Genomic DNA, 21,732 nt, shown 5'->3' on the forward strand with positions numbered 1-21,732 from the left:
AAACCCTAATCAGAGTGTGCCTGCTCTGATACCACTTGATAGACCAAAAATGTATTGACCCCTTGTGATAAATTAACCAATTAATAAGCCAAGTGAATTAATTAGGTTCAATTACATGCAATAAGCGTGGCAGCACAAATAAATCACCAATTAACTAAATATGCAGCGGAAATTAAATGACATAGTGATTTGTTTACGAATGGAAAAAACCTACATGGCAAAAACCCCACCGGGTGATTTTAAGGTCACCACTCCTGAGAATCCACTATTATCAAAACAAGCAGTTACAAGTAAAGGAATCCCAGTACCTTATACCAACCTACAGTTGAACCCTTACCCCAATACCCAATTGGACTTGTTTAGTAGTAACAATCTCTCCTTGTATTGCATGGCTCTCAGTACGTGACTAACTAATAAATGCATGGATCCCAGTACACGACTTTATCACCAACTTGAGAAGGATGTTGGCTGCAAAATTCTTCTGTTCATCAACTGATAAAGATCACAAAGTTGCTTGGTCACAAAACCCTACGGTGTACAAACACAGCAGCTTCTTCAAGAACTAGGGTAAACTAGGTTTTCAGTCACACTTGAGAAATTATGCTCTTGTGCAATTGTGCTCTTGGTTGTGCAACCTAATACGGCCCTTAAAATAATTTTTATATATTTTTAAGGTTGTGAGAAAAGAAAACCCAAACATATATTCACGGATTGGGTGAAAATCAAAACTGAAAATCTGTTTTTCATAAACCTTGACAGATACCCTATCTGTGAGTAGCTGTCGAGCCTCGGCCTTAAATAACTCTAGCTGTCGAGCTTTAATGAACAACACTTCTTTACTTGTTTCTTGGACAGACTTGCATGACTTTAACACTTGAACTTGAAACTTTGTTTCTTGAAGCATTAAACACATCCTAGATCTACCCAATTACAAGTAAAGTGTGTTTTGTCAAAGGATTAGCCAATACATAAAATATTGACATATGTTCCTAACATCCAATCACATATGTCCCAACAATTGCCTTAATGGCCCACCCTAGTCAAGGGATATTGCTTATAAGGCATTTTGCACTGTCTACCAATCTAATTGGGAAATAAACAAATGTGGAAAAATCTAGGTTCACAGGGGTGACATAGATGCGAAATAACTCAACTAAGTCAATAACCACTACAAACTCAAGATAAAACCAACTAAACACATCCACGAAAAAAACAAAACTGCATAACGACATCCAAATAAATAATTTCTCTCAACTGGAGGAAATATTTTGCAAGTCTAAGTAAAATGGCATATTACTTAAAAATTCTCCAAAAAACAAAACATTTCTAAAGTAAAACCATCAATAAATAAACATCACTAACACAAGTTTTAGTCAAATAAACTAAAACTCATGTCATGATTCGACTCTTCAGCAGGCTCTTCCTTCTTCTCTTCCTCCTTTGCAGGAGAAGCACCAGGGGCACCACCAGAAGCAGCTGCTACAACAGAGGCAGTGGCAACAACAAACTTGCTAGGATCCCGCATTTATACTCAAAACAACCAATCTATTGAACAAAGGATGGGACTTGACTATATGTGAAAAAGTGAGAGCCTAACTAATGCAGAAGAATCAAATACCTTTACTTTTTTTGCCTGAGGGAAGGAATTCTCAGTAGCAACAGCAACTGCAAGAACATTCTTGTAGGCATTGGTGAACATGTGTGGTGCAGCAGCTAGGGCTGGATATGAGAGAGCAAGCTACAGTGATGTCACCATAGAGACACCAATGAAGAACTTCTCTTTCAGGTCCTCATCCATAAGATCAAGGACTTCAGGGCTGAAGACAGACCGATCATCATAAACTTGAAGAACAACAAGGCCATAAGAGAACGGCCTTATGCCATGCTTTGCAAGGAGGGCAGCCTTAGAGGACCCAACCTTGTCACCCTTTTTGATAGCTCTACAGGGGTGATGATTTCAACAATCCCCTTATTAATCTTAGTGGGGATATTAAGTACTTGAAAGAGAATGGCATAAGGAAAAATGTTTCACACAAATAGAAAACCAAATGACTTTTAAGACATGATTACAAACTTGGAAAAATGATGTTTGCGAGGGATCCAGATCGGTGTTGCCCGAAGGGACAACAACATCAATTGGTGCTACCAACCCGACATAAGCAAGAGCCCCAACCAGTTTAGTTCAAAATTTTTACAACCAAGTTAGTTAAACTTCAGGATAGGATAAAGCATTTAGAACATGAGTCTAAGACATCCTCAGCCTCAAAAAGAATGATTCAAATTTCAAAAATAACAAAAACAAAACAATCACTTTGTTCACTAAGCAAATGGTTAAATGGAACAACCAATAACTTAAGCTCATTCAAGAGCTACTTGATTAACTTATTCTTTTCTGTATATAGTAAATAAAAACAACGACTTACAAGTTGTTAGTTCTTCACACATCTATGCTTATGATAGATAACTACCTTATAATTAAAATTACACTATTTGAGTAGATTAGATAATAAAAAATATATATTTCCATTTATATAATTTTTAACAGGTTATAGCTTAACAACAAAATGGGCTATTTATATTATCAATAAATTATAAATATTAATTTGATATCTTATCTACAAAATAAGTAATCCACTATCAATTCTATTAATCATTGATATGTAGAACTCGGCTTGTTTAATATTACAAGCATATATAGTTAAATATATGTCATTCACAAGGGCTTGCTCATAAATTAATTTTCTCCTCAAATAAATAAATAAAACTAAGGAACCAAACATCTAATTAAAAGTAAAAAAATTTACCTTGTACTTGGCGACCTCTTCACTGACCTCCTTCAAATCACCCTTGGTGAAAATCAGACCCACGTTGCCCTAATTAAAAAAAAAACACAATTTTTAACTATGAATGAAAAAAAACAACAAAAAAAAATGAAAAAGAGAGAGTGAAATTTACGACAAGGAGAGGAATGAGATTGAGGAAGGCATTGTTGCCAGTGTTATCAGCATGGATCCTAATAGACCTCTTCATCATGGTGTTTTTACCCATGAGAACCACTGAGTCGCCATATAGACCCGGCCAAAATTGGGAATTAACATTGTTTGCCAAACAATATAATTAGTAGGCACCGTTTCAAAAGTATATATATTACTAACATCTTGAGTCTCAGAGACTCGATTTAGAGCTTATAAATCGAGTCTCAGAGACTCGGTTTCTCTGTTCTGACCAAGTCCTGATGCGGCACTTTTCCACATGGCATCCACCTAGAAATCGAGTCTCTAAGACTCGATTTATATTTCGACCCTTTAAGCATTGGTTCATCCACGTGGAAGCCACCTGATCCGTGGAAGCCACCAGGAAACTGAGTCTCTGAGACTCGATTTCTCATAAGGGTTTTTCAAAATTACACCAAGTCCCTAACGCCTCTCCACTCTCATGCCTCTCTCCCTCTCACTCTCGCATAGACTCATGCCTTTCTCACTTACCATCTCCACTCTCGCACAAACTCACCCTCCCACTCTCACACAGACCCTCTCCGCTGTCACGCCTCTCTCACTCACCCTTTCCACTGTCACTCATCACTCACCCTCTCACTCTCACACAGACCCTCTCCACTATCACGCCTCTTTCACTCACCCTTTCCACTCTCACTCAGTCTTCACTCTCAAGCACCTTCTCCAGTTCTTTTAGGTGTGATTTTCTTCTCCAAAACCCACTTGATTTGATTTTTTTTTTTTTTTTTTTTTTTTGTCGTCGTTGTTGTTGTTGTTTCTTTCTATTTAGATGGATAATCAGAGGTTTAGGGTTTTTGTTCCATAATTATGAAGTTTTTCATAAAGAAGGAATAAAGGTTTTCTTCTCTGTGTGTATGTGTTGTTCTCTGATCATAAATTTAGAATATTTCCTATTATATTTTTACTATATTGGACTATGTGCAAAAGTATGTAAGATTGATTGTATATGGTATTTTCCTTGATTAATTTGTTTAGGATTCATAGCTGACCCCATAGTTTTGGGACAGCCTTCATTGTTGTTCTTGATGATGATGATGTATACATGGGATATTTTGATGAATATCATCTTATCAATTTTTTTTTTTTGATGAATACCATATGCAATACGGCATTGCAAATAATTTATCTACTTATGAGGTTGTTTTGTTTAGTAAATGCAGTTTTAGCTAATATAGTAATTTCTTATGTGGTATTAATCTTTATTAAGGGGAGAATGATTGTGGTGCACTGGTGTTGCATTTGTAAAACAATATGGTGTCTTGGACCTCTTGGTTGATGATGGTCTTCTATTTCACTGTCCAATAACAACAAATATTTGGTCATATTACTTGGTCTGTTTGGGTTCATTATGTGATTCTGGAAAGGACAGTTTAGTTTTCATAATAGTGGTGAAATTTGGAATGCTATTCCACATTCTCTTATGAGGTCTATTTGGAGAGAACAGATTAGTTGGACATTTGATAGTATCGAACATTCTCTAGGATCCCTTAAGTCTTCTTTCTTGATATTATTGCTTAACTAGATGTCGGCTTAGGCAGTGTTCCTTTTTTGTTCCTAAGTGCATTAATCTCGACATCTTTAATGGTTTGCATTATGGACTCAAGGCCAATCCTTTAGAGTCAGGTCATTAAAGTGTGTGTTGAAGTTGCTAGCAACATGTCGAAGGCAATATCGGTGAAATACCCGTAAGCTTCCGTCATCACCTTTAGGCCACTCTGCAATGGCGCATTTGATACCTTTATGTTGGTCAGAAATAATGCAAATGCCCTTGTCAGGTATCACATGCCTTATCGACATCTTGGGACACTCTAAAAACCACCCCCCAACTAGGCCCTGACTCCTTGTCCACAACAGCAAAGGTGAGAGGCAAAACATTTTGGTTAGCATCGAATGCCATTGCAATCATCAACACCCCTTGATATTTACCATACAAATGAGTCCCATCAATACTGATCACTGGCTTACAATATTTGAATGCAGAAATGAATGGATCAAATGCCTAAAATACCTGTAAGCTTCCATCATCACCTTTAGGCCACTCTGCAATGGTGCATTTGATACCTTTATGTCGGTCAGAAATAATGCAAATGCCCTCGTTGGGTATCACATGCCCTGTCGACATTCTGAGATACTTTAAAAACCACCCTCAACTAGGCCCTGACTCCTTGTCCATAACAGCAAAGGCGAGAGGCAAAACCTTTTGGTTAGCATTGGTTACCATTGCAATCATCAACACCCCTCAATATGTACCATACAAATGAGTTCCATAAATACTAATCACTGGCCTGCAATATCTGAATGCAGCAATGCATGGAGTGAATGCCCAAAATATATAGCGCAGTAATGTAATACCAGATACGTTTTTAGGTATGGTGTAATAATTGTACTGGGTGCCCAGATCTTGATCCAAGTATGCCAACAACAACTTTTGCAACCTTTGGTAAGAATGTTCCCAATCCCCAAATATCTTAGCAATTGCCTTTTGTTTCGCGTCCCATACCTTAAAGTAAGAAAGGTCATGATCATACTTAGTATGTATGATGTCCCAGAGCTGATTAATACGAGCAGTGTGATCCTGTCGCAATTTTCCCACAATTTTTTATGCAAAAAAATTAGAATCCATCATTTTACCGTCTCTTCAGAAGCCAAAGGGTATACAACTGTGTGGACCCACATAAGATGTGGCCATCCATAGACCATTAAGTTTATCCTTCATGAATACCCCAACGTACCACTTGCAGTTGGTGTCAATGCATGCGGCGCACAATTTAGTTTCTCCTTTGCTACATATATTATCAATGCACGCTTCACCGCTTCTTTATTTGCAAAAGTCAACCCTTTACTAAAATGCATCCCATCTTCCCAAGTAGAAACAAATGGTATCTGAAGATGTGAAGGATCAACCATATTTTTCCAAGTATTTGCATAGAATGACTCGGCAGGAGATGTGTAGGCAGTGGTCGTATTTGTATCATGTTGGACGCCAATATCATCGTTCGCATCACCTTCATCATGGTACTCCATATTTTCCTCTGCAAAATTGGGAACAAGTTCATGGTCATCCACATCCCTGTCAAAGTCGCCTTGCTCAATCCTCTCTTCGTACTCATCCATATCATCAAGATTTTCACCATCAAGATTTTCACCATCATTTGCAGCATGATCTTCGTCTTCGTCTTCCTCCCTTAAATGTGTCTCTTAAGGTTGGAGTGTTTCACCAGTATTGGCAGCATGATCTTGAGATGTGAGTGTATAATCTCCCATTGTATAGCCTCCCATTGTAGTGCATTCATCATCTGGGGCTGTAAATTGTAAAGATGTAATTGTTTGTTGCACCTCCTCGGCATCAACTTCTGCAAGCGGCTTCGAACTTACGTACAACTCAGCAGCATTTACTTGAGGCATTTTATGGATCCTATTAAATATGATCTTTACATATTTGTCTTCTTTGATCGCCATATTCCCATAATTTATCCATTCATGAAGGACTTCTTGTGGGTAATAGTAAATAATCTTTATGTCATAACAAGCAGGGTTCAAATTCAATTCTTCCATTATTTTCATCTTCAAATCATTTAACGTCTTTAACTTACGACGTATCATCATGTAATAGCATTCGATACCTGCCCCTTTAAATGGGAATCAGTCAATCTCATCAGGATTGAGAAGGGGTCCACCGTAGTATACATTTATATCAATATTCTTCAAAGATTGTGAACCTATTAGAGTCAAGTGTAATATGTTAGTGACATAATTTATTTCTTTCATTTAACATCAACTACAAAACCATTTTATCTACTCAAAGTACAAAAATTTCAACTTCTTACATCATATGCATATACAAACACACCCCACATTTGCATATATTCACCCCACATCACAAACAAACACACTCAATCATTATCATTTCGTACTTAAAAAAATAAAAAAGTTAAAGACAAAACTCACCCCCATTACAAAATTTCAACTCATTCTAACAATATATATATATATATATATATATATATATATATATATATATATATATATATATATATAAAACCAAAAAACAACAAAAATAGCCTAAATTACAAATATATATCTACAATATTTTTTACTTTTTATAAAAGCCTAGCAAATATATACACTAACTTGTTACATCATATGCATATACAAACCCCACATTTGCATATACTCACCCTATCACATACAAACACACTCAATCATTATCATTTGTTTCTAAAATTTTTAAAAAAAAATCATTAATCATACTAAAAAAAAAAAAAAAACTAAACACACAACTCACCCCATTACAAACCTTCAAATCATTCTATCAAAAATATAAAGAATAATATCAAACCAAACAAAAAAAAAATAGTCATGATATACATACCCATAAAAAAACCTAACAATACATATATATATATATATGCTTTTTGAAAACCGAGTCCCTAAGGCTCGATATCTAGCTGGACACAACTTAAGCCATAAATCGAGCTTCAAATTGTCGAGTTATAAATCAAGTCTTAGAGACTCGATTTCCAGGTGGACGCCACGTGAAGAAGGGCCAAGTCAGACCTGATCAGAACATGAAAACCGAGTCTCTAGACTCAATTTATAAGCCCTAAATCGAGTTTTAGAAACTTGAGATTTTATTAAAAAATATAGTTTCAAAACAGTGCCTACTAATTATATTATTTGGCAAATAGTGTTTGATGGGGTATAATAAAATGCAACTCCAGCATCGTCCATGGAGGTTGTCCAGGACAAGACTAGGAAAGCAAATGTTGAAAGAACCTCGTCCTGGGAGATCGTCCTTACAGGAGAATACTTGGACGAGGTTCTCATGGTCAGATTTTACAAAACATCACCATCTCTTCCAAGGGAGCCATTAACCTCTTCCTTACAAGGTCGTCCATAGGGGAACAACCTTCTTGGGAAGCGAAGTACGCTAGACAAGAGGACCCCTGGACAAGCCTTTAGCACTTAGGAAAATTCCTAAGTGTGCACCACGACTCTTTATTACACGCATAACTTCTAGTGACCGTTATGTGAGAAAAACGTAACTCTTAATCAGTTGTGGAAGTTATCCTTGAACTCTCACACCTCCTCAAATCCAGGGGAGGTTACGAGTTTGATAACTGTCTTTAGGACACTATATAAACTTTCATTCAGACCAAAAAAGGTACGTTTTACATTTCTTAAAAAGTTGAAACTCCAAAATTATAGAGAGAAAAACTAACTTTACCATCGGAGGGTTCTTGGCCGGCAACCCCAGTCACCTTTGATCGATTTTCTTCCTTTTTCAGGCCATCAAGATAGCCAGTAGTCCTTTTAAGTCCGAAGCATCCAGCCTACTGATTTTCTTCGCATCATCATTTGGCGTCGTCTGTGGGAAAAACGTTTTCTTTTCGTTCGATTGATTGTTTTCAACGATTAGCCTTTCCTAGACAAAAGGCTAAATGGTTTGAACAAGATCAAGAGCTACCAGCCCAGGCCACCAGGAGAGTAGGGATGCTTCTAGTAATCCCCTCCGTGATCGTCAGTCAGTGCCTGTCATGCAACCGCCTTTTGTTCAACATATACAGTCCATGGCTACCGTTATGGTGGAATTGACCCGTCAGAATCAAGAGTTGAACAGGGAGATCAATCTAAGGAGGCAGCCCCATGATGGGCACACGGAAGGACGATCCCAAAGTCTAGAAGGTAGAGGAGAAAATGTTAAGTCCGAAAATCAGTCAAGGGGTACTGCTTCAAGAAGAGTGCCACACTTGGAAAGGGAGATGGACCAGATGAGAAAAGCCATGGATGAAATGAAGGAGAATATGAGGCGGGCGAACCCCGTGGATGATTTAGTTCACCGAACGGACTCCCCTTTCACGTCTTCCATCAATAGTCATCCCTTACCCCCGAAGTTCAAAATGCCTTCTTTGGATTCATATGATGGAAACCGAGAACCCTGTGATCACATCGCTACTTTCAAGACCACCATGCACTTTTAGGGGGTTTCGGACGAGATTATGTGCAAAGCATTCCCTACCACACTTAAGGGACCAGCACGGGTGTGGTTCAACAAAATACCCCTAAACTCTGTGGGATCGTTCGAGGAGTTGAGTAAGTTGTTTGTCAATAATTTCATTGAAGGACAATGCCACAAACATTACTTTTCCAGTTTACTAACTATTGAGCAAAGGGAGAATGAGAGTTTACGATCCTTCATTATCCGGTTCAACAGAGAAGCTTTGACAATGGATGAGAAAGACGACAAGTTATTATTGGCCACCTTCCACAATGGGGTCAACTCTGACTTGTTCATTCATAAGGTTTACAAGTAAGAACCACAGACTATGGCTGAGCTCATCCATTCGGCCCAAAATTTCATGAATGCTGAAGACACTATTATAGCCAAGAAGAGAAAGAGGTTAGAACGCTCGGAAGCAGGTCACCAACGTTATCCAGATCAGGGTCCTCGTCCAAAAAAGTCTTGGGCAGAAGAGAAAAAAGAAAAAGATGGTAAGAAGGCGAGTTCCTTAGCGAGAAATCAGCAATACACACCCCTGAATATGCCATTAGAGCAGGTGCTTACGCAAATCAAGGATGATCCGTCCTTAAAGTGGCCAGAGAAAATGAAAAGAGATCCTAATAAGCGCAATAGGAATAAGTATTGCCGCTTTCACAAAGACCATGGGCATGACACGGACAAGTGTTTTGATTTGAAGCAGCAGATAGAGAATCTTATCAAACAAGCGAAGTTGAGAAATTTCTTTGGACGAGACTAGAGAGATGAGAAGCTGAAGGCCAAGGTGGAAGAGTCATTACGACCCCCACTTGGAGAAATAAGAGTTATTATGGGAGGAACCTCGGCAGCTCAGTCGTCCAAGTCGAGGAATACATACTTGAAGGCGGTGCAAAAAGTCCAGCTGTTTAGACGATCTCCCAGGACGAGGGGAGCAGAAGAGCAAGCTATCACGTTCACGGACGAGGATGCTGGACGAGTTCACCACCCGCACGATGACGTGATAGTCATTACCCTACTCATTGCTAATTATATGACTAGAAGGGTATTGGTAGACAATGGCAGTTCGACAGACAGTCTGTATTATTCGGCCTTCCAACAAATGAGGCTAGAACGAGATCAACTTTGACCAGTGAATTCACCCTTGGTGGGATTTGGAGGAATGAAGGTGCATCCTGTGGGCACCATCACATTACCAGTGGTGGTTGGAACGTATTCGCAGCAGATAGCCAAAGAGGTAAATTTTCTTGTTGTTGATTGTTCATCGTCATATAATGCTATTATTGGAAGGCCAACTCTAAATAGTTGGAAGGCGATAACCTCTACCTAGCATTTGTCCGTCAAATTCCCAACCGAGCATGGTGTGGGTCAAGTACAAGGAGATCAGCTAGCCGCCAGAGAGTGCTACTTAGCCATGTTGGTGATGGACGAACACGTACAGACAATGAGCATAGACGAGAGAAGGATTGCCGCGGAGCCCATTGAGGTGTTAGAAGATGTCCCTTTGGACGAAAGCAGACCGGAGAAGTTTACTAGAATTGGGGCGAGCATGGAAGAAGAGGCAAAGCGTACTCTGGTCCAGTTTTTGAAGAAAAGCCTTGATATCTTTGCATGGAGTCATGAGGATATGCCGGATATTGATCCAAGCATCATTACTCACCGTCTGAATGTGTGTCCCTACTCCAAAGAAGAAGAGGGTTTTTGCTCCTATGTGAGACAATGCCATTAAAGAAGAAGTCCAAAAGTTGATTACCGCGAAGTTCATCCGAGAAGTTTATTATCCAAACTGGTTGGCGAACATAGTCATGGTAAAGAAGGCCAACGGCAAATGGCGAATGTGCGTAGACTTTACTGACTTAAACAAGGCTTGCCCCAAGGACAATTATCCACTGCCACGCATTGACCAGCTGGTAGACTTGACGGCAGGTCACAGACTGCTGAGCTTCATGGACGCCTTCTCAGGCTACAACCAAATAAAGATGGACAAGGCAAATCAAGAGAAGACTTCATTCATTACTAGCCAAGGGTTATTTTGCTACAAGGTAATGCCTTTTGGTTTAAAGAACACGGGGGCAACTTACCAAAGACTGGTTAACCACATGTTCCGTCCCCAAATTAGGCGAAATGTGGAAGTTTATATAGATGATATGTTGGTAAAGAGTCTGGACGAGGGGAAGCATCTAGACGACCTTCAAGAAACCTTTGATACACTTTGGTGATATAACATGAAATTAAATCCAAGCAAGTGTGCTTTCGGAGTTTTGTTGGGGAAGTTTATGGGGTTCATGGTTTCACACAGAGGAATCGAGGAAAATCCAGACAAAATCCAGGCGATACTAAGTATGGAACCACCGAAGAATGTCAAAGAAGTCCAGTGTCTTACCGAACGAGTTGCCGCCCTTAACAGATTTGTTTCAAAAGCTACTGACAAGTGTTTGTCATTCTTTAAAGTCCTTAGGAAGGCATTTGAGTGGACGGACGAGTGTCACAACGACACCATTGCTGAGCCCATCTGTACCCGATGAAGAATTGTATTTGTATTTGGCAGTGTCCCTGCACACTGTGAGCTCAGCGTTAGTCAAAGAAGAGGGGCGGATTCAGAAACCAGTTTACTATACGAGCAGGGCACTGAGAGGAGCGAAAGGACGATACCTGATGATAAAGAAGCTAGCCTTTGCTTTAATCACGGCTTCTAGGAAGCTGAGACATTATTTTCAAGCCCATATTATCAACGTCCTAACAGATCATCCCCTAAAGAAGGCGATGAACAAGTTGGAAGCTGCAGGGCGACTAATCCAATGGGCAGTGGAACTTAGTGAATTTGATGTCAGATACCAGCCGAGGAGCACGATAAAGGCACAAGCGTTAGCGGATTTCATTGCGGAGTTCACCCCCAGCCAGGACGAGCTGGACAAAGACGAAGTTGAAAGGTGGGTTATTAATGTAGATGGATTGTCCACATTATACACAAGGGGGATTGGAGTCATACTCAGGTCCCCAGAGGGTAACAAGCTGGAGTATGCAGCCCGTTTGCAATACCAAACCACCAACAATGAAGCTGAGTATGAAGCATTACTCAAAGGACTGGAATTGGCTAAGTCCCTAGGGGCAGAATCAATAATAGTCAAAGGAGATTCTCAGCTAGTCATTAATCAAGTGAATGGAATGTGTGATGCTAAGGAAGATCAGATGAAGAAATATCTAAGCAAAGTGAGGCGGCTTGTTCAAAAATTTACAAAAGTGAGTTTTGTCTAACTCCCAAGGGAAGAAAATGTGGAGGCAGATGCCTTGGTGAAAGCAGCTTCAGGAGGATGAGTTATGGACGAGTACGACGGAATCCAATACATGCCGAGCATAGACCTCCCAGATATACAGCAAATAGGAGGGGGAGAAAATTGGACGAGTCCAATAATAATCTATCTTAAGGATGAAAGGCTTCTGGAAGACAAGAGCGAGGCTAGAAAGCTAAGGGTCAGGGCAACCAAGTACGTCCTCATAAACGAAGTGCTATACAAGTGAGGATTTTCTCAGCCTTACCTATGGTGCCTAGCTCCGGACGAGTCAAACTATGTTTTGAGGGAAGTTCATGAAAGAGCATGCGAGAATCATTCAGGAGCATGCGAGAATCATTCAGGAGCAAGATCGCTAGTCCATAAGTTCGTCCATGCAGGCTATTATTGGCCTACAATTTAGGCAGATGCTAAGGCCTATGTCAAGGTGTGTGACCAGTGTCGGCGCTATAGCAATGTCCCTAGACATCCGTCGAAGTACCAAACCCCAATGATGGCCCCATGGCCCTTTGCACAATAGGGACTAGATATCCTAGGTCCTTTCCCCCTAGGAACGAGACAAATGAAATTTTTGGTAGTAGGGATTAACTATTTGACCAAATGGGTGGAGGCCGAACCTCTTGCAAAAATTACTCAGCAAAACGTTAAGAATTTTGTTTGGAAGAATATTCTGTGTAGGTTCGGAGTACCTAGGGTACTAGTATCTGACAACGGATGACAATTTGACAACGCACCTTTCAAAAACTTTTGTGAACAGCTCGGAATCAAGAATCACTATTCCTCGCCCTCCCACCCACAGGCAAACGGACAAGCAGAAGTGGCGAACCGATCCCTGCTGAAAATCATTAAGACTTGGCTCAAGGGGGCAAAGGGGATATGGCCAGGCGAGTTATTAGGTGTTCTTTGGGCCTACAGGACGACTATGTGGACACCGACAGGAGAAACCCCCATCAAGCTAGCCTATGGAAGTGAAGCAGTCATACTTGTGAAAGTTCACATGGCTAATCATCGAGTGGTGAAATACCAGGAGAAAGACAATGAAGAGCAACTCCATCTTAACCTCGATCTCATTGACGAGGTAAGGATGGATGCAGAGCAAAGGACAGCGAGATATAAGAATCTTATGGCTAGGCAGCATGATGCCATGGTAAAATCCAGGCGCTTCAACATTGGGGACCTCATTCTCAAAAGAGTCTCCTTGGCAACTAGGAATCCAGCTCATGGAAAATTGGGACCTAATTGGGAAGGACCCTATAGGGTAATCAACTGCAAGAGGCAGGGGTCATACTACTTGGAAGCTTTGGATGGACGAAAGTTAGAGCATCCTTGGAACGTGGAGCACTTGAGGAGGTACTATCAAAGACGAAGGGGAAGCAAAGACGAAGTTACAGCTATAGTTTACATGTTTCTTTATATTTACTGTTGTGTTCTTATTACTACTATGGTGTGTTTTAAGAATAAAAGTGCACTAGTTCTTAAACTTTTGCACCGTCTACAGACAAGTTTGTGAAAGATGAGGTTATGTATGTAAGTATTTTCCTAAGGCACTAGCTTCTAAGCATGTGCCATATTTCTGGACAATGTTTATATAATAATATGGTTTGGATTTCTAATGTATTTAATGCATAAATCTAATTTCCATAATAGTACCCACAAGGGGGGCAGAAGAGGGCATACAGTGAAGCATAGTCCATAGACAAGCATCTGGCCAAGACGCCTAGGTGTTCTAGGACGAGTCAAACACTAGAAACGTCTTGACGAAAGACGAATGCCAACTGCCTAGCCCATGGACAAGGAAAAAGACTGGCATGATCGTCATTGCCATTTCTGAGATGAGTAACTTTTAGAAAAATTTAAATGGCTAACAAAGACGTCCATGCACAAGTGGGCCGTCCATAAGAAAAACGCATGGACAACCATCTAACACTTAGAATGGGCACTGTTTAAAAGCCAACAACATTAATAATAAGAGAATAAACTCGTCCATATAATAAATTATGGATAAAAGTAAACATTCATCAAAGTTTAAAACAAGGGTAGACGACCATCGTCCAAAAACCCTAACAAAGTAAGCCTTAAAAGGCAATTGTTAATGAACTCGTCCAGAACACTTTGGACGAGAAAATTATATTCAAATACATCTTAATAAGGGTCCAAAAAAACAATGGACCAAACCAAAACAAAAACAAAACAACAATAACACTTGATTAAGTTAAAAATCTCGTCTTCAAACAGGAGGGGCGTCAGCATTGGGGTCGTCCTGAGGTGGCTTCGTAGTGGCATTGTCCTCGATATTAACATCCTCTAAGCTCGTCTGGAGGAGGGAGCTAGAAGTAGCCCCACCAAGGTTAAGCTTAATGAGGCTGAAGTCAATCTCAGGGAATTTCTCTATTGCTTCCATCCTGAAATCTTCAAACCCAGCTGCATAGTTGGTGTCCAGTGGATTCGTAAATTCTTTGGACAACTTAAACTCTGCAACTGTGTCTCCCTTAGCCTTTTCAAGAAGGGCACTCAACTCGACATTTTTTTTCTTGAGTTGGTCAAGACGAATATCCTTCTCCTTGACTTCAGTCTTCAACTCCTCGATGTGGGTTTGTAGCTTCTTTGCCTCCTCCTTGGCCTTGCCAACCACCTCAGCCCACCTCTTAGACTCATCCTTCCCTTTTTTGACCATCCTCTCCAGCAGAATCCTCTTCTTGTCTAGCTCAGTTACTTGCCTAAACGCGGCTATGAACTTAGACATTGCCTGCATAAATTAAAATTTTTATTACAACATATACACATGTATTTATAATAAGATGAGGTATACATGCATATAAAGAGTACATACCTTAAAAAGGTCGTGCACACTAGAGTGCTCAAAGTCCTTCAAAGACATGTCATAACATGCCGTCACGTCCTTGTCTGTAACAACCTTCTCGAACCTTTCCCAAGCCAAGTCCTTATTTCCAAGAAGTTTCTAGGGCATCTGTTGAGGGGGTTGAGATGAGGCAAGCGCATCAGCAGTGGACGGGATTTGCACAGACGAGGGATCCTTAGGTTCAGAATCAACGTCCAGAATTTGGATGGGATGACCCTGGGGGACGAGGAAAGGATTGGGTTGATCGTCCTGGGTTTGGGAATTCTTAGCCTTGGACGACCTATGCTTAACCCTCTTCTCCTTATGTCTACTTGGAAGATTCCCTAAATCAACTCCAAGAGACAAGCTCTTTCTTTTATTACCAGTGGATGGACGAGGCTGGGATTCCACCCCCTGCCCAGCTGCCTCGTCCACCACTTCCTTGTCCTTGTTCTCCTTCATCATCGCCATTCCTGAAAAGAAAGATGTTAGTCACCAAAAAAAAAAAACTTAAACTTAAACTTACATCTACGGACGGTGAGTTCGTGGGCAAAAGTTTCAGTGGATGGCTCTAGACCTAACCCCCAAGTGGCAAGACGTTGAAGGCTCACCAAGGAATGGAATGTCATGTCAGTGTGTAGACGAGCTTTCTGAACTCGTTCAAGGTAAAACCTACTCAAATGAGGTCGTCTAGCACCTACAAAAAAAAGAGGAGGGTGATTAGACGACTACAATAAAAAAGTGTAACAAGAAGTAAAGGGACAGCCAGACATACCTTCAGGATGAAGGTTCCCTAACTCTCCTTTGTAGGGAGGGAATGGATCCCTGTCAACCTCAATAGGGCGTCCAGCCCAAAAGCTAGAGACGAAGAAGAACTCCGTCTTCCATTTCCTATCTGAGGTGACTAAGGATTTTATCAGCCTATAATCTCTCCCTCTGGCTGTGAACTGATAAAAGCCAAAGGATTGGTTAATCTCGGAGGGCTTATAGCAGAAGAGGAACTCGTCCACAGTAAGAGGACGATCTCCCTCAAACACCTCCCTCCATAAAACTTGCATAGCGACAATTAGCCTCCATGCATTGGGGTTGAACTGGCATATACCTAAACCTAACCTAGAAAGTAACTCCCTGGCAAAGGCATTGAGGGGCAACCTCAAACCCCCCAAGAGGTAAGCCTCATAAATGCCAACGCCAAAACGGGGTTGACAACACCATTCATCACGCACAGGTACCCTAGGATTTAAACTTTTAGGGATTTGGTACCAAGTCTTAAGGATGCCTAACTTTCTCTCGTCTATCTTAGAAGTAACCCCAACAGCACAACTATAAACCACCTCTTCCTCGTCTTGAGCAGAAGACAAAGGAGCATTTGTGCTTGTGCCAGCCCTAGAACCTGACTCAGCCCTCGTCCTAAGGCTTTCTTGAAATACCTCTAGGGGAACCCCAGGGACACCTGACGTATACTCATCCATGGTGTTTCCCTCACTACTTCTATTGCAATCGCTACTACTACTATCACTAGACCCACTAAAACTACTAAGGTCATGATACTCATCTATAACCTTGTCAACACTATTGCTAGACGAAGAAAGGTCTACTTTAGACATTCTTTGAGAAAGCTTAAAACTTGAGGACGAGGATGGAGAAAATACATGAGTCTAGACGAAGGGGAACTACGGACACAGGAAACTTCTAGACGAGGCGCTAAGACGAGGATGTCAAAGAAGAAAATTTGAGAAAGTGCAGAGGGTATGGGAGGAATTCCACTATTTATAGGCATTGAAAAATGGTGTCTCGAAATACGTGACCAATTAGGACACGCCACGTGGCACTTCCCTCGAAAAATTAAATCAACATGACAAGTTGCCAATGAAACTGCAACACATGGCAAATACAACAGCTAATAAAAAACACACGTCCAAATAATGACGCTAGTTAATGTACGTCCTAGACGACCCATAGACAAAGGGGCAACTAATGGGGTATGATAAAATGCAACTCTAGCATCGTCCATGGAGGTCGTCCAGGACAAGACCAGGAAAGCAAATGTTGAAAGAACCTCGTCCTGGGAGATCGTCCTTGAAGGAGAATACTTGGACAAGGTTCTCATGGTCAAATTTTACAAAACTTCACCATCTCGTCCAAGGGAGTCATCAACCTCTTCCTTACAAGGTCGTCCATAGGGGAACGACCTTCCTGGGAAGCAAAGTACGCTCGACAGGAGGACCCTGGGACGAGCCTTTGGCACTTAGAAAAATTCCTGAGTGTGCACCACGATTCCTTATTACACGCATAACTTCCAGTGACCGTTATGTGAGAAAAACGTAACTCCTAAGCAGTTGTGGAAGTTATCCCTGAACCCTCACACCTCCTCAAATTCAGGGGAGGTTACGAGTTTGATAACTGTCTTTAGGACACTATATAAATGCTCATTCAGACCAAAAAAGGTACGTTTTACATTTCCTAAAAAGTTGGAACTCCAAAATTATAGAGAGAAAAACTAACTTTGCCATCGGAGGGTTCTTGGCTGGCAACCCGAGTCACCTTTGATCGTTTTTCTTCCTTTTTCAAGCTATCAAGACAGCCAATAGTCCTTTCAAGTCCGAAGCATCCAGCCTATTGATTTTCTTCGCATCATCAGTGTTAATTCCCAATTTTGGCTCGTAGACCCTTGCGAATACATTGTAGCTGGGTGGATCCAACGTTGTCGGCCGCCACGATAAGGATTTGGTTGTACTCGTCCAACAACTAGCATAGCTTGGAGTCGTATGTGATCTTCTTCTTGGATTTTGATGACTTGTGCACCATTGTTACGGTGAAGATGAAGATCAAGAATGATGTTTTGGGTTTTTTTTAAGGTTAAAATAAAAAAAAAACCTACGAGAAAATGAGCAAAATCAAGGGCCAAGACGAAGCTCTGTGCTCGGTCAAGGCAGACACCGAAACGACATCGTCTCTTTAACCTCTGATTCTAGTGAGAGATTTTGGTTTGGGGGTTTTCTGAGGTGAGAGGCTTGCAGAAAATGAAGAGCATAGAGGTTTGGATTACGGTTTTTTAGGATGATTTGGATCTGACGGTTAGGTTTTTTTTTTTTTTTTTTGCTTGGATCTGATGGTTAGGATGTTTTTAAATGGTGGTCTTAGTTTAGGAATTTTAGTGGGCTTGTGGTGTAAACTGGGCCTGTGAGTGGCTCGATGGGATCAAAAGCAAGTCCAGAAAATCAAGTCAGGAGTTAAACGACACAAGTCCTAGTAAAACGGCAAGATTATGTAATGCTACAAGTAGTTTAGTGCATTAAGTATTTTCACACATGTGCAAAGCTTTTAGTTGTGTTCACACGTGATGTAACTAACAGAATTTAGTTAGTGTGTGTGTGTGTGTGTGTAAACAGGGTTAGAGATAAGGTACATCTTGATATATTAAATTTTAATTTTTCTAAATAATAAAATCATCAATAACAATTACATCCAATCAACAAGGTTTTTTAATTATTGGATGGGTTAATTTTATGATCTTGATGAATCGTCAGAGAAAAAAATGACTTTCTTATCAATTTTATCAATTATTTGATAATTATTTAACTCGGTCTTTTTATTTTTATTCCTATTGTTGACGTTATCGATATCGACCCATTCCTTAATATTGATCTTCTTTCTAAGACAAAAATTGAGAATTTCCAATACAAATATTTTCTATCTGAATTTTTTTCTATATATCTATACTATCATCTTCGACAAGAGAATTATGGATTTACTAAAATGATTAAAGACTGTCTTAAGAGTTATAGATTGGCAATTAAGTTTTACAATATTGCTTTTGTTTCCTATTAATTTTGCATTAACGGAATCGTTGACGTCAATTTTATTTTTTATTTTTAATTGTGGATGTCTTTTATTATATTGATAAATAATCTTAATTGTAAAATAGTTATATTATTTGATTCTCACCAACGTTCAAATGTTAGACTAGATTTTTTCACACTTTTAGATCCAAAACCTTACGAAAGGTTCTTTCATATTCCATTTTTGTAAATGGTCTCATGCAGATGCAATAGTTGTTCTTGTTTCTACTTTCATGGTTTTTCCTCATAATCTAGGAAGTAACGAAATAACTAACTTTGTACTTGGACTGTAGAACATGAAACTATCAGAAGAGGTCACAGAAACTTCTTTCATGTCCTTGTTGAGCATATATAGGTATGTTAGTTCAATCTCATTTGCCGAAATATTTATGGAATGATGTCCTTATATTTTCTTCTTTGGGATATGGTAGTACAAGCACATTAAACACGTCTACTACGGGTTCTAGTATAGTGTGCATGTATTTTGTTTTCTATTGAAAAATCAATCCTATTAATAAAAACCCTTTTGTACTAGGAATATCAAGTACGATACATTTATTTGAATGTTTATTTAAGACATGACATATATCCAAAATTCTTTTTAAAAAATAGTTTTTTTTTATAATAATTTTGTATTCTATATTTTAATAATTTTTTTATAGTTTTAAAATCTCTAGCAAAGGCTTTAAATATTTTTATAGTCGTTCAATAATTTACAATAATGAGTAATGAAGATTTGAAGGTTTTTCTCATGAAGGGGAGAAGACAAGTCACTAAACTATAAGGCTCTTGACGCATTAAACATAATTATCAAGGCATTGTAGACAAGATGAAAGGGAGAAAATGGAGTAAGGGAAAAATTTACATAGGACAATTGTTCTCCAAACCAATCTCCTCCAACTCCTTACCTATCGTTCATAAGACCATCAGCATGTAAAAAAATCTTAAATCATGTGATTCAATAAATCATTTAAATAGGTTATATGATTATTAAATAGATCATGTGATTAAATGTATACATAGGTACTCTTTTGAGTTGTCCAGTAGTGGTTAAAAGTAATTTCTTCCAAACTAATCTAAAGGAAATTTCTTCCATTTACATAATTCCTCCATGTGATTTGGCTTATTTTACCTTACTAGACATTTAGAAACATACAATCGACCTCCCTATAATTTGGAAAGTGGAATCCTTAATGTTTCGGCTAAAAAAATAGCATGTGAGAATTAGGAATCAGATGGTGCGGTCAATTTTAGGAAAAAAAATTTCCCCGCATCAACCTTAATGTAGAAGGTTTTTTTTTTTTTTTTTTTTTTTCTCTCTCTCTCTTTTTTTTTTAATTTGAAAAAAAAAAAAAAAAAAAAAAAACACAACTCAAAGTCAGTGATTTCTAGTTCATGCCTCTTGGAAGTCTGAAGCGCTTATCTATTTCTTTATTTTTTTTTTTGTAATATGTTGTTACTGCAAAACTTACATTTTAAGCTGTCGTTTTAAAAGATTCTCACATGCTCTAGAACCAACCTATAAAGAGTAAAAATGGCAATTGAAGCATATATTATAAACTAATCGCTAACTCATGCAATGCACAGAAAATGTATTGAGCATTGTATATGATTTAATCTTGGTTTATTTTACTACAATTGTAGATATTGAATTTGTAAATAACACTATATAGCTAAAACATATATCAAGCAATTATATGTTATAGCTATTATTATTATTTACAATGCATAAAAAATGCTACAGAATATATATATATATATATATATAATTTGTTACAAATTAACAGAATTTGTTAACACGCCTGAAATTAATAAGTGCAACGCTTGAATCTTGATAAAATAAAATCTACAAATTAGGAATTAAACACATTAAAAAAGTTTTGTATCCCTAAATTTATTGTTTAATGAGTGTCTACTGCAGTAACCTATTGCAATACTTGTCGATAAAACCACAAATCCCTTAATCCCACACTATCATTTGATTTGAGAAATTTGTTAAAATCCATAATTAATAACCCATAACTCGTAGATTTTCAATTTAAATAAATAAATAATAATAATAATAAAAAGCATAAAAAATCAAATTCTATTCCCATTTAACAAAATCTGCTTCATATTGAATATTATTTAACAAATAGACAATCTCTTTTATAATATCCAACAACAAAACCTTAAAATAACCCAACTTAAAATTTGGAACGATGAATCCTATTAGTGGATAGCAATAACCACAAAGGCACAAAGATTATTCCTTTTAATTGCCTATTACAGAGGCTAAATGACTATAGTAGATTTTTGTATATAGAGCTAAAATAAATGACTGGATCAATAAAACATTTTCACCAAAAAGAGAAAGAGAAAGCAAAATAAAAAACATTTTATATAAACAATTCAAAGAAAAATTTTAAGAACCTAAGACCAAGAACTTAATCTCTACAGAATAACATAGCTTTCACCTAATATGACAGGTAACATAGTTGTGTTTACGGTTTACATATTGATTATCTGTAAGACATGGAGCATGTATTGATGAGCTCTGTCATGTAGCGTGCTCTGTCATGTATTCCATAATTGATTAGTAATGTGAGTCAAACTCGAATTCAAGCTAATGAGACCTGCAAAAATGGACATGGTACAAATTCCAAATTATGGAATAGGAACAAAACAATCAGGTATTTTGTCAACCAATTTTAATGCATGCAACATAGAGTCTCGTTAATTAAGTCCTCACCAAAATAATCGAGAAATTTTT

The 21,732-nt window shown here is 38.7% G+C and overlaps 1 pseudogene; it reads right to left on the reverse strand.

Moving 5' to 3' along the window:
* Positions 1-1,369: 1,369 nt before the first annotated feature.
* LOC142641565 (large ribosomal subunit protein uL10-like) lies at positions 1,370-17,946 on the reverse strand (annotated as a pseudogene).
* Positions 17,947-21,732: the final 3,786 nt, after the last annotated feature.

Source organism: Castanea sativa, chromosome 6 (assembly GCF_040712315.1).
Source record: "Castanea sativa cultivar Marrone di Chiusa Pesio chromosome 6, ASM4071231v1".
Taxonomy (NCBI): domain Eukaryota; kingdom Viridiplantae; phylum Streptophyta; class Magnoliopsida; order Fagales; family Fagaceae; genus Castanea; species Castanea sativa.